The 12,546-nt window shown below is 49.5% G+C and overlaps 1 pseudogene; it reads left to right on the top strand.

Moving 5' to 3' along the window:
* The first annotated feature begins 8,520 nt into the window (after window positions 1-8,520).
* Window positions 8,521-9,971, top strand: LOC133737899 (exosome complex exonuclease RRP46 homolog; annotated as a pseudogene).
* Window positions 9,972-12,546: the final 2,575 nt, after the last annotated feature.

The raw sequence follows: 12,546 nt of genomic DNA, 5'->3' as shown, positions 1-12,546 counted from the left end.
TTAGTCGAGCAGAAACTAACTCGCTCCGTTGGTAAGAAATTTCCGCCATACTGCTCTCTTTTTTTGTAATAAGTAGCCCAGACTGACTGGTTAAATTTTTTTTTTTTTTTTAGAAACTCCGCCAGGCAATAAAGCCAGCCGCGACGCTTTCTAAAAAGCGATGGATCGTGCGGAGGTTGACAACTTCCTGGAGACGATGTACGCCGAGGGTCTGGCGGCCCAGAAGACCCTGGTGAACCCCGAGACCCTGGCGGTAAGCCAATCCGAGGTTCCTGTGGTGCTGCCAATGCCGCACCACTCCCATCTGGGTGCCGACGGCCTGCCCGTCGTTCAAGCTGGGGTTCCCGTGGCAGGCGGAAAAAGGGGGCCGCAACAGTGGCTGCCCAAAAGGAAAGGGTACCCGCCAACAGGCGTGGTTCCCAGAAAGAAAGACCGGTGCAGCCGGCAGGGATTGTCACCGCGCCAAGGGAGGAGCCGCCGGCGAGGATGACGAGGGTCTCTGGCGGGAACACAAGGGTGCTCGAGAGGAAGCGCCGGCAGATAGACTCCCCCGACGAGGAAGAGGGGGAGGATGTGGAGACTATCGGGGCCCGACAGCCAAAGAAGGCCCGTCAAGCCCCGTCGAAAGCTGCTGTGGTGGAAGGGGAGGCGCCCGACGCCAGTGACTTGGACTCCTTCGCCGCCTACACGGATTTTATGACGGATGGTGAGCAGGAGTTCCTCTTCCATCTGTGCGAAAGGCTAGGGTTTGGCGGCCTAGCAGGGATCTCGCGCCCGACAGCGATTGACCAATCGCCCTACAGCTCGGCGTTTGGTCAGATATCAGCTGGGCTGCACGACATGTTTGAGGCGGCGAAGAAGCAGCCTCTGGTCGAAGGGGAGCTCAGGGAGGAGATTCAAAGCCTCCAGAGGGAGCTGGCGGAGGCGAGGGAGAAGCTGGCGGAGAAAGAAAGGCGGCTGGCCAAGGCGGAATGTGACTTCGCCGACGCCCGCGGTAAGCTCACTGTGGCCATCGAGCGGGACTTGGAGAGGAATGAACGCGTCTCCAAGTTGGAGCAGGACATCGCCCTGCTGCAGGAGCGGATAGCCGCTAAGGACAAGAAACTCATTATCATGCAGCGGGAGTCCGCCGCCAGGGTGACGGAGCTGAAGCGGCTGGAAGGCCAGGTTGCCCGCCTGAGGGCTGAAGAGGATACTGCCGCGGCCGCCGCTGTTGAAGCATTCAAGCAGTCGGCGGAGTATGCGAAGGCGATGACCAAGTCAGCGAAGGCTGGGGCCCTAGCGAACATAGACATGCTGAAGCGGAAGGGCGCCATCGACTTCGCCAAAGCGTCACAGCCCGATGCGCCGCCGGCCAAGAGTGCCCCGCCGGAGAAAGATGTCGTGCCTGCCCCAGCGGGAGGCGCCCGCTCAGGCAGTGGAGAAAGTGGTGTACATCCGACAGAAGGGTCCCAGCAGACTCCCAATCCCACCCCGTCGGAGGTGTCGCGTGCTGGATTCCTGGCGGCGCACACCCGGGCGGACGGCACTATAGAGACCCCAAGTTCGACAGCCCGAGGGTCCGATCAAACGAGTCGAGCGATCGTGCCGCCGCATGCTGAAGCAGAAAATGCCGAGGGCAACCCCTGAAGCCAGCTGGAACCGCATTATATTCTCTCTCTTTTTTTTGTAGCCGCTGAGGCATAACAACTTGTGATGAATGCTTTGAAATGAAATGAAGTTTTGAATTCGTGTTTGCTATGATGTGTTTGTACCGTTAGTACTTTGACTTATATTTTTCTTTTGTCAATCAATGAAACATTAAAGGAATTAAGATTGGTCCAAGTGCACCACGTAGCGGACGAGGTCCGCTGACGATTGCTGGCGTTGCCAGTTGCCCTCAGTGCTAGACTTGGTAACAATGGTTTGAATAATTCCTCGTTTCATTGATAGTTGATTGATCAGCGTGTACAAAAGTGGGGTGGTACCCGTTGGGTAGCTTCCCTTAGCTAAATATTGAACAAAAATTTAGCTAAGTCAAGATGCTCCTGGGTAGCGGTCTAACTATTTGTAGTAATACCGAAGGTGTTCGGTATTCCAAGGGTGGGTCGACGTGACGCCATCCTTGCCCATTAAGTAGAAGGTGCCTGGGCTAACGACTTCCACAATTTTGTACGGGCCTTCCCAAGTTGGGCGGAGTTTTGTTGGTGGTGGAATGACTTCCTTCATTACCCAGTCTCCCAATTGGAGGTTCCGGGCTCTGACTCTGGCGTTGTAGAAACGCGATACCAGCCGTTTGTTTTGCAAGTTGTGCAAATGGGCCTTGTGTCTTTTTTCCTCAAGGAGGTCCCTGTCCAGGTTGACGCTGTCGCTGTTGGTCTCTGGGCAGTAGCCTTCGACCCTAGCGGTAGGCTGAGTTACCTCAACAGGTAGGACAGCCTCTGTTCCGAACATCATACAAAAAGGGGTTTCGCCGGTGGCGGTAGTTGGAGTTGTCCGGATGGCCCATAGGACCTCTGGAAGCTTTTCTGCCCACAAACCCTTGGCGTCGTCGAGCTTCTTTTTTAGCAGCTTCTTGATTATCTTGTTTGCTGCTTCGACCTGGCCGTTGGTTTGGGGATGGGCGACAGATGCAAAACTCAACTTGGTGCCAAGGTTGGCGGTAAAGGAGATGAGTTCCTTGTTGTTGAACTGTGTGCCGTTGTCTGTAATGATTGTATGTGGGACACCATAGCGGCAATAGATGTTCTTCCAGAGGAAGTGAATTACCTTGGCGGTGGTTATTGCCGTCAGTGGCTCCGCCTCTATCCACTTGCTGTTGTAGTCGATGGCGACGATGATGTACTTGAACTGGCCCTTGGCGGTTTGGAATTTTCCCATCAAATAGAGGCCCCACGTGGAGTGAATCCATGGACCGATGATGATGGACAGCGGTTCTGCCGGTGCATGTGGGAGATCTGCAAATTGTTGGCATTTTTGGCAAGACCTCGAAATCCGCCGGGCGTCATCACCAAGTGTGGGCCAGAAGTAGCCCTGTCGCATTGTGCGGTTGGCCAAGGATCTGGCGCCTGAGTGGTTTCCACATTCTCCGCCATGGATTTCCGCTAGGACGACCTTTCCCTCCTCTGAGGTTAGACAGCGGAGGTTGGGATGGGTGAATCCTTGGCGGTAAAGCTTGCCATTCTGGATGTTGTAGCGGGTTGCTCTCCGCTTGAGCTGTCTCGCCTGGACCTTATCTTCTGGCAATGTGCCGCTGCGCTTGTATGCAATGATCTCGTCCATCCAGCTGGGACTGACCTCAATGCTGAAGATCTCCGCCAGGGTCTTTGTGATACTCGGCCTGTCAAGGCACTCCACTCTTGTGTCCGCTGGACTTTGATGTGGTTGGGCGGTTGCCAGTCTCGCCAGTGAATCAGCCTTAGCGTTCTTTTCCCTGGGGATTTGTGTGATGGTGTGAAATTTGAACTTTTTTAGCAACGTTTTGACGTACCCCAAATATGCCGTTAACTGTTGGTCCTTGGCTTGGAAGCTGTCGTTGACCTGGTTAACGACTAATTGAGAGTCGCTGAATATGTTGACGCTGTCAGCCCCTGAGTCAATGGCGAGGAGCAAGCCGGCAATGAGGGCCTCGTACTCCGCCATGTTGTTTGAAGCTTTAAAGTTGAATTTCAACGCGTACTCCGCGTTCAGTCCCCCGGGTCCTGTTAAGATGACCCCGGCGCCGCTGGCCTTGGCGCTGGTGGAGCCGTCCACATGCAGGTTCCAATCTGACTGTGGGGGAGTTGCTTCCTCAGCGGTTACCATTTCTGTTCCGGGCTCTGTCTCGGTACCGGGTTCCGGCTGACGCTCGGTGTGTTCAGCGATGAAGTCCGCCACTGCCTGGCCCTTCATGGCGGTTCTTGGCTTGTAGTCTATGTCGAAATCGCTGAGCTCAATGGCCCACTTGCTGAGGCGCCCTGAGTGTTCAGGCATCTGCATCACTTGCCTCAGCGGTTGATTGGTTAACACATGGATTGTGTGAGCCTGAAAATATTGGCGGAGGCGCCTGGCGGCAACGATGAGTGCGAGGGCTAGTTGCTCTAAGGGAGGATACCTCGTTTCTGCTCCGTTCATGCCCCTGCCGGCGTAGTACACTGGGAGCTCATCCTGGCCTTCCCGCCGGACAATGGCGCAGCTTACCGCTGATACCGATACCGCTAGGTATATGAACAGTGTCTCTCCTTGCACGGGGACAGAAAGGAGAGGGACTGTCGCCAGGTACTCCTTCAGGCCCTGGAACTCCGCCTGACATTCTGGGTTCCAGTTGATGACCTTCTTGTGAGTCGTTTTGAAGAGTTTGAAGAATGGGGCGCACTTATCAGTTAGTCTGGAGATGAATCGAGAAAGGGCGGTTAACTTGCCCTGGAGGCATTGGACGTGCACCTTATACTCCGGGTTCGCCAGGTCAAGTATTGCCTGTACCTTGTCCGGGTTAGCCTCGATGCCTCGCTTGCTGACGATGTAACCCAGAAATTTGCTGGCGGTGACTCCAAAGAAACATTTTTCTGGGTTTAGGCGCATACCATAGGCCAGGAGAATGGTTACTATGATTTTGAGGTTTGCCACATGTCCGCTGGCCTTTATTCTCTTAACTAGCATGTCGTCCACGTAGACCTCGATGATTTTCCCCAGATGCTCAGCGAACATGGCGTTCATCAGCCGCTGATAAGTTGCACAGGCGTTCTTCAGACCGAAAGGCATGACGTTGTAGCAGTAGAGGCCTTTGTCGGTGGTGAAGGTGGTGCATTCCTGGTCGCCGGGATGCATTTTGATCTGATTATATCCGGAGAAAGCGTCCATCATGCTGAGGAGCTCATGTCCGACGGTTGCATCGACTAGCTGATCGATACGGGGTAGCGGGAAACTATCCTTTGGGCATGCCTTGTTGAGATTTTTGAAGTCGACACACATCTGCCACTTGCCGCTGGGCTTCTTGACCATTACCAAATTGGAGATCCACTGGGGATAGATGACTTGGCGGATGAATCCAATGCCCTGGAGCTTGGCAACTTCCTCTCCTATTGCCTGGTACTTTTCCTCATCAAAGGCCCTCCGCTTCTGCTTGATGGGATAAAAGGAGGGTTTGATGGTCAGCTTGTGAGTTATAATTTCAGGGGAGATACCTGGCATGTCAGCGTAGAACCAGGCAAAGACGGCGGCGTTATCACGCAGGAACTGAGTGAGCTCCGCCGCTACCTCTGGGTCTAGCTGGGCGCCTATGCGGACCGTCCGCTTAGGGTGCTCGTCCGAGATGCAGATGACTTTCAACGACGTCTCCGGGTTGACCGGTTCCTTCTTTACATACTTCTTCTCCTCATCCCTAGGATCCTCAAAGATATTTGGTGCCTGATTACCCACCGTCAGAATTTCATGGCGGCGGGCCGACCGCGCCATAGTCGTTGAATAGCACTCTCGAGCCAACTACTGACTTCCTCTCACACAGCCCGTGCCGTTGGGTGTGGGGAACTTCATGAGAAGCATGTATCCGGCGATGATGCACTTGAGCTTGTTAAGCGCTGGTCGTCCAATGATGGTGTTGTACGAACTGAAACAATCGACAATAATGAATTCCGTATGTACCTCCGCCATGCATGGACTAGTACCAATAACCAGTCGCATGTAATCCGACCCCAGCGGTTGTGTGACGTCGCCGGAGAAGCTGAGCAGTGGCTCGTGATCCTGGAGTAGTTTCTTGTTCCGCTTGAGGTGGTTGTAGCAGCCGTTGAAGATGACATTGACAGCGGACCCGCTGTCCACCAAGATTCTCCCTACTGAGAATTTGCCAAGAATGGCGTCGACCAAGAATGGGTCGTCATGCGGTAGATGCACTCCGGGCTCCTCCTCCTCCGAGAAGGTAATAGGTTCCCAACCTGATTTCGGGAGCTTGGCGGACCTCTCGTAGCGGATGTTGCAGACCTCCTTTGGGTGATTGGGGCGTGCATAGCGCTTTCTTGCCCTGTGAGACATGCTGGTGATTGGAGCGCCGCCATCGATGGTGTTGATGCGGCCCAAGGTCTCAACGTTGGCAATTACTGGTGGTGGTTGGCGTACCTTGAACTGCTCTAGCTTGCCGTCACGGTACAAGGTCTCAACGACCGTTTTGAGAGCATTGCAGCTGTTGGTATTGTGGCCGCTGTCCTCGTGGTATTTGCACCACTTGCCGGTGTTCCTAGGTTTTCCCGTTTTTGGGTACTTTGGAGGGGGTGGCGGTGGGATCTGATCCTTGCACTGATTGTACATGTCTTCATACGAGGCCGTGAGGACCATGAACACTGCGTACCGCTGCGAGGACTCTGCCTGCTTGTTGCGGTTATCCCCATGGGTTGGGCGGTTACCCTTGTTGTAATTTTGGTCATTCTGCCGCTTGTTCTGGTGGTGGCCCTGCTGCCATTCCCTCTTCTTGTCAGTTGGCGGTGTTGAAGGGGTCTTGTTAGCGGTTTCCTGATGACTGGGGGATGGCCGTGATGACTTTGTTGGAGTTGCTGGTGGCGGTGGGGTTTCTCCATATGTAATGAATTCCGCCTGGGCGTGGATGACCGCCTCACTCATGACGTGGTCGTACGCCGCATTTGGGTGATTGTAGTTGAGGTGATAGAGGAATGGCCCCTTGAGAAGTCCCTGCTTGAAGGCCGCCGATGCCATTGTTTTGTCTAGGTCACGGCACTGAGACGCTGCCGCTCGCCACCTTGTGACGAAGACCTTCAGTGATTCGTCCTCCCCCTGCTTGACGCTGAACAGCTGACTTGTGTTGTGATGCCCGGCGGACAATAAGATGAACCGGGAGAGGAAAGCGTGTGATAGTGCATGGAATGAGCTGACAGACCCCGGCGGACACTCAAAGAACTAGTTTATTGCCTCGCCATCCAACGTTTCGTTGAACAAGTGGCACAAGGTGGCGTCGTCGAATCCCTTGTTGTTGGTGACTTTCTTGAAGGTGTCCATGTGGACGAAGGGATCAGACATTCCGCCGTAATGCGACATCTTTGGGGTTTTTGCAGACGCTGGTCTGATAGCTTGCAGAATCGCAGCGGTGAAAGGCCCAGGTCTGGAAGCGAAAAGTGGATTCTGAGTTGGCGCTGGGGCGCCCGACTCCGCCCGGATCAACCTCTGCTCCAGTTGGTGCATCCTTTCCAATATCTGGGCGGTTGCATCGTCGGCGGAATCAGCCTGAATAATCCGCTGGGTCTGCCTGCGCCTCGGCGCAGGCGGATTGCCTTCAGTCCTCGCCCTAGCTTCCGAGCGGTTGGTGTGCGGGAGTGATTCCGCCTCCTACTCTAACATTAGTTGGGGGATGGGCGGTGGTCCCATTCCCAACAACTCAGGTGGGTTCAGCGGTACTTGCATCTGTATGACCGGCCCTGGTACCAATGTGCCGGTGCCGGGTCGACTACGCCTGGTGCTACGTGACTGCTCGCTCTGTGCTGGGCGGGCGGTGGCCTCCAGCGTCCTCTTTAGTTCCTCAAAACGTGCCATGAGCGTAGCCACCTGTCTTTGGGCTTCAGCCTTTTCCTTGCGCTCCTCCTCACGTTCTCTGTTTGCCTTATGAAGATCCGCCAGTGCTAGTTCGTACATAGTGACGAGATCTTGGCCCGGCGGGCGGCTGCTGCTTGGGTTTGCCTCACCGCCGGGGTTGGCCGGGGTTGTGAATAGTGCGCGGTTAACGCCTACCGTTGGGTCAAAGGGTTGGGGGATGGCGGACTGGTCTGCCTGTTCCTCAGCGTTTCCTCCGCTACCGTTAGTCATGGTGGATGTGGTGGGATGACCTTTTGTTCAAGGATTCCCACAGACGGCGCCAATGTTAATGTCTAAAAGTTCGGCGGTAGCTGAACCTTTGTTAACGCTGATCCGGTGGGCGGATCGATACTTGTGATATACTCAAAGTTTCCGCTACCTGTCAAGTAAAATACAAAGGGCGTCAGAGGGAGACCGCGCCGGGCGGTCTTCAACTCTCTGATGCCTAAGTTAGTCAATGTATTTATGTTGACAAAGTAACAGTAGGTAAGTATTGAATGCGTAATCAATGAGGAGAGAGGAGAGAACCTTTTATAGGTGAGGAGGAGGCTGACCTCCTCCTTGTTTTCGATGTGGGACTGATGTGCTTCAGTTCCCAGTTCTGGGAGCTACTGATGCCATTTTGGCACGGCGCGTGGCGGAGCGTCGGCGGTGACCTGGGGGTGATCCGACGCTGAGGTTGTAGCCCGCCTAGCGGTGTGTCTGCATGTCATTCCTTTGGTTGGAATTAATACCTTTGGCGGTACAATGAGCGTGGCCCATTATAGTTAATTATGCTTGCAAATGTACATGTATGTACAGAAGCTATGCCATCTAGTTATATGGGCTTCTATGTCTTTGAATATCTGAATGTATGAGAGTTTGTGTTTATTATACCCGGAAACTAAGTCACCAAATACTTTCTTCAGTTGCCTCTTTTCTTTTCTTTTTTTCTTGAAGTTCTTACAGAACTCGTTTAAAACTGAAGTTAAGTAACCATTTTTACCTTAAAACCTTGTGTGTCTGTTGCAGGTTGTCAATGATGATGGCGCTGTATCCTTCAAAGCTATGCATTTTTCATACATTAAAATTGCAGCAGTTTTAAGTAGTTTATGGAAGCTCCATTTGACATTCATTGAACCTCTCTATTGCAAAATTATGCCATTAATTTTATCGCTGGTTGTCCTGTGGTGGACGATCATCTCGAGGAATATAAACATCCTGTTTGAAATTTGCGCTGATCCAAAAAGAATTATTGGCTGTTAGGATCTGTTAGCTTCTCACTTTCTTTTCTGTCATCTTCTTCTTTTACATCGATGATATTACTAGAAGCACCTTGACAACTATAGCTTTTGCCATGCGCCATAAATGCAGCATGTGCTGCCCTTGTTGATGCTGGGATTCCTCTAAAGCATCTTTCTGGTAAATGAAAACCTATACTGTTGTTTTCTTTACTTCATTTGATGAATATGTGCCAACTGTTTTTTTATGCTGGTTTGCAGTTGCAATATGTTGTTGCTTGGCGGAGAGTGGATACGTCATATTGGATCCCAGCAAGCTAGAAGAGCAGGTTTTACTTTGTTTCATCTCATGTGTTTCTGCATCCATGTGAATACTCTGTGTACAATCTATTTTTATAGTTTTAGCTTTTCTATTTGGACCAAATATGATGTTCCTTTTCTTCAAGACCCTGAGGTATAGGCTGTATGGAGTCATAGTATGTTTGTCTGTGTATGCCTCTCGTTTCTTGTGTTCTTTATATTATCTTAATTTGAACCCATGTCTTCAACCTCAAGGGGCATTCTTTGATAATACATTAGTACTGTAATGGCAGAAAATGAAGGCATTTGTATATTTGGTCTTCCCAAACTCAGTTCTCTCAAACCTTCCAGAAGGACAGTTAACGGTGCAAGGCGAACCAATGGAACATGGTATCATAACCTCTGTAACCCAGGGTGCAATGCCAGGTATATGCCAATGGTCATTTATCCATTCTATCTGTTTGCATTGGAATTTTCTTAGTTTTTCCATGCTTTTGATCAACTGGAGGCAAATTTGGCACATGAGCTACACAATGTTGGGTGACCTTACGCTCTCGTATCTCTCCCTCCCTGGGTGAATCCTATATGTTTGGCCTCAAGAGCCAGTAAATACTTGTTTTAACTTTTCTGTAGGTGTATTTGATGTGTTCATATTCGACTTAACTAATTGGTCTTTGTCTATTGTTCTAGTCGACGACTATCTCCACTGTTTATAACGAGGGCGCGCAGCTACTGCCAAGATGTCTGCTTTTCTCAGAAAGAGCCTGCAACCAAAGCTCCCAATTGATTGATCTAAAGCTGGTCGAGTCCCTATAGCTAAGATTTAACAGATGTACTTCGATGATAATGAACGTTATATGATGTACCGGGAAACTCCATTTCAATACTACAACACTTAATGTTGGCCCTGATTGTTGCTAAACTATGTTTTCCCGGTTTCCCCTATCGGAACGAAAGGCCATTGAGAAGCGGCGTTTGTCGGGTGTTTGTTGTCCTCTCATTCTCGATAGGGATGCCATCGACATTGTTGGCTAAGCTGGTCTTTTCCTCCAGAGCATATTCTGAGGGTTTGAACCCCAAAACCAGAAACAGTATGGGACAAGGAAAGATGCCATCAACAAGGAACTAATCTTTATCTTCTCACTTATTTGACTTAACATGATGCTAATACAGGTTTTATTCTCCAATCAGCAATCGAGAATTCTTTAGCATGACTAAGACTGGTCTTAGTGATGAATGATGATAAAGATTGGTCTTGCTGTACACGTTGTAAGCCACTAATACTTGGGTTCTTACACCTAACCAGTTGTAAAATTGGATATTTTGCCATCAACAATTTTATTATAATCGTTTTTTTTTTAAAGAAGGCAGTAGTCAATATATTGATCGAAAGCCAAAATGGCCCTTATATACCCTTCCGCTGTCATCTATAGACAGACAAGAAGATGTGTTAGTACTCACAGTGGTACATAGAACTAGGTCACTCATTTGACATTAAATACATCGAAATAGCATAAATTTTCCATCGGTACTACTCCGGAAGATTCGCTAGAGGCACAAAAGTGCGTAGCTCCCTAAAAAATTAGAGACTTATTGAAAGTAATAAAATTACTATCCTAGAGTTGGGCTTAGGGCTAAAAAACCCCTGCCTAAATAGAAGGCCCATTAGGCCAGCCCCAAAGAGAAAAGGCCCAATCCATGGCCCATCAATACTGGAATGATTCAAGCCCAAAACGTCATCATGCCCTCACATTAGGAGATGACACCGCCGCTCGACCTCGCCGCCACCGCGCCGTGACTCGTACCGCCACATCCCATGCTGCCTCAGCCTCCGCGACTAGTACCGCCATGCTGCCATGGTACCACGCCACCTCGACCTAAGCAAACCGGCCTGCACCACTACGAACCAACGACGATGCAGCGCACCAGATCATTTCCTCCACGAGCCAAACGTCTGACGCCGGTCCTGGAAACCCACGACGAAGCATCAATATCCACTGTGATTCAGAGACGACGCCCAGAAACTCCACCAAAACCAGCATACCGCAACCACAAGCAGAAAACCTCTCTCCCATGAAAGCCCTGGGCAAATAGTATCAAAATCCCGTCCGGTAGCAGACCGCGGCACGTCGGCGAGGCCAGAGGCCAGCGAAGACGTCCGGGTGCCACCGGACAGGGTTGATCTGCAGGTACACAGACGCCGCCGGCCTTAAGAGTTTTCGCACGCCAGAGAGAAAACCTAGTCTATAGTGGTATTTTGAAAGAGTTGAGATTTAGTTTTATTATAATCGTTGGCATAACATGGTCGAAAAATATGAATCAATTTACGAGACAAATCTGTTGCATATAACATTTCATTCTTGCTAGGGGAGGTGGGTTTGAGTTTGATCCCTTTGTTTATAATTATATTCCTCTGGCCTTTTTGTGAGACAATAAAATTGTAATAGTTGAGCTTACCGATGGAAAGAAAAAATAATGGCCGGAGCCTCTTCCATTTGTCTTTTAAGCCTAAAATAGTACGTAATGGCTAATAAAACCAAAGGTAGAAATAATAATGGAGCCCTCTTCAATTTGTCTTTAAGCCTAAGCCCTAAAGCGTACGTCAAAAAAAAAAAAACAAAACAAAACAAAAAAACAGAAAAAAATAAGGGAGTTTCTATTCATACCTCTAAAATTGACATTTGGACCTCTTTCTTTTTTCAAGTGATAGTTGACTTTGTCAACTCATGTCAAATTACCAATAAAGACACACAAGAGAAAGAAAAAAAAAATTAAATAAAGTTTTTTCCCTTTTAGAGGTATGAAATCAACAAATGGTCATCCTCATGCCATTTTTTCCCTTTTGTTTTTGTTATGGTCTTCATCCTTACCAAGCAGCGGAGAAATTAACAGGCCAGTTCCTTATTTTGCAGTTCCTCAAGTCAATTTCGGATATGCAATATTCTCTAACCAAAATACCAACAGACCACTTTCTCTTAAAATCATACTCATCCATTGAAGCATACTGTTCCCATCGAGCAAATATATGAAACGAGGGAATCTTAGGATGTTGAAGAAATGAACTGCTCTTGGCCTCTAAAGATGCATATGCCTACAAAATACAACAATGAGAGAGGGGGGAGGGGGTGGGGGGGGCTATCAATTGAAAGTTATTTTTTTTTTTTAGGTTAGTTGTATCAAGAGTAAAATAATATTGTGAAATGTTCAAAAATTGATGGAGGTCTAACTACCGATTTTGGAGGTATATGAATAGAACACTAAAAAAAAAGATTTTATTGATATTATTGGATGATGGGTATTATAGGAAAATTAGGGAGGTGTAGATGGCATATTGGTTATTTGTAAAAGTAAGTTGGAGGTCTATTAAGTGGGGAGGTCTAAATACCAATTTTAGAGGTATGAATAGAAGCTCCCAAAAAATAAATAAACAAAAAACAAAGGTCGGATCACTTCATCGATATATATATTTAGATGGAGAGATGAAGACGCAGAGAGA

The sequence above is a fragment of the Rosa rugosa genome, chromosome 3, assembly GCF_958449725.1.
Source record: "Rosa rugosa chromosome 3, drRosRugo1.1, whole genome shotgun sequence".
Classification (NCBI taxonomy): domain Eukaryota; kingdom Viridiplantae; phylum Streptophyta; class Magnoliopsida; order Rosales; family Rosaceae; genus Rosa; species Rosa rugosa.
This window is presented reverse-complemented; position numbering and strand designations above follow the sequence as displayed.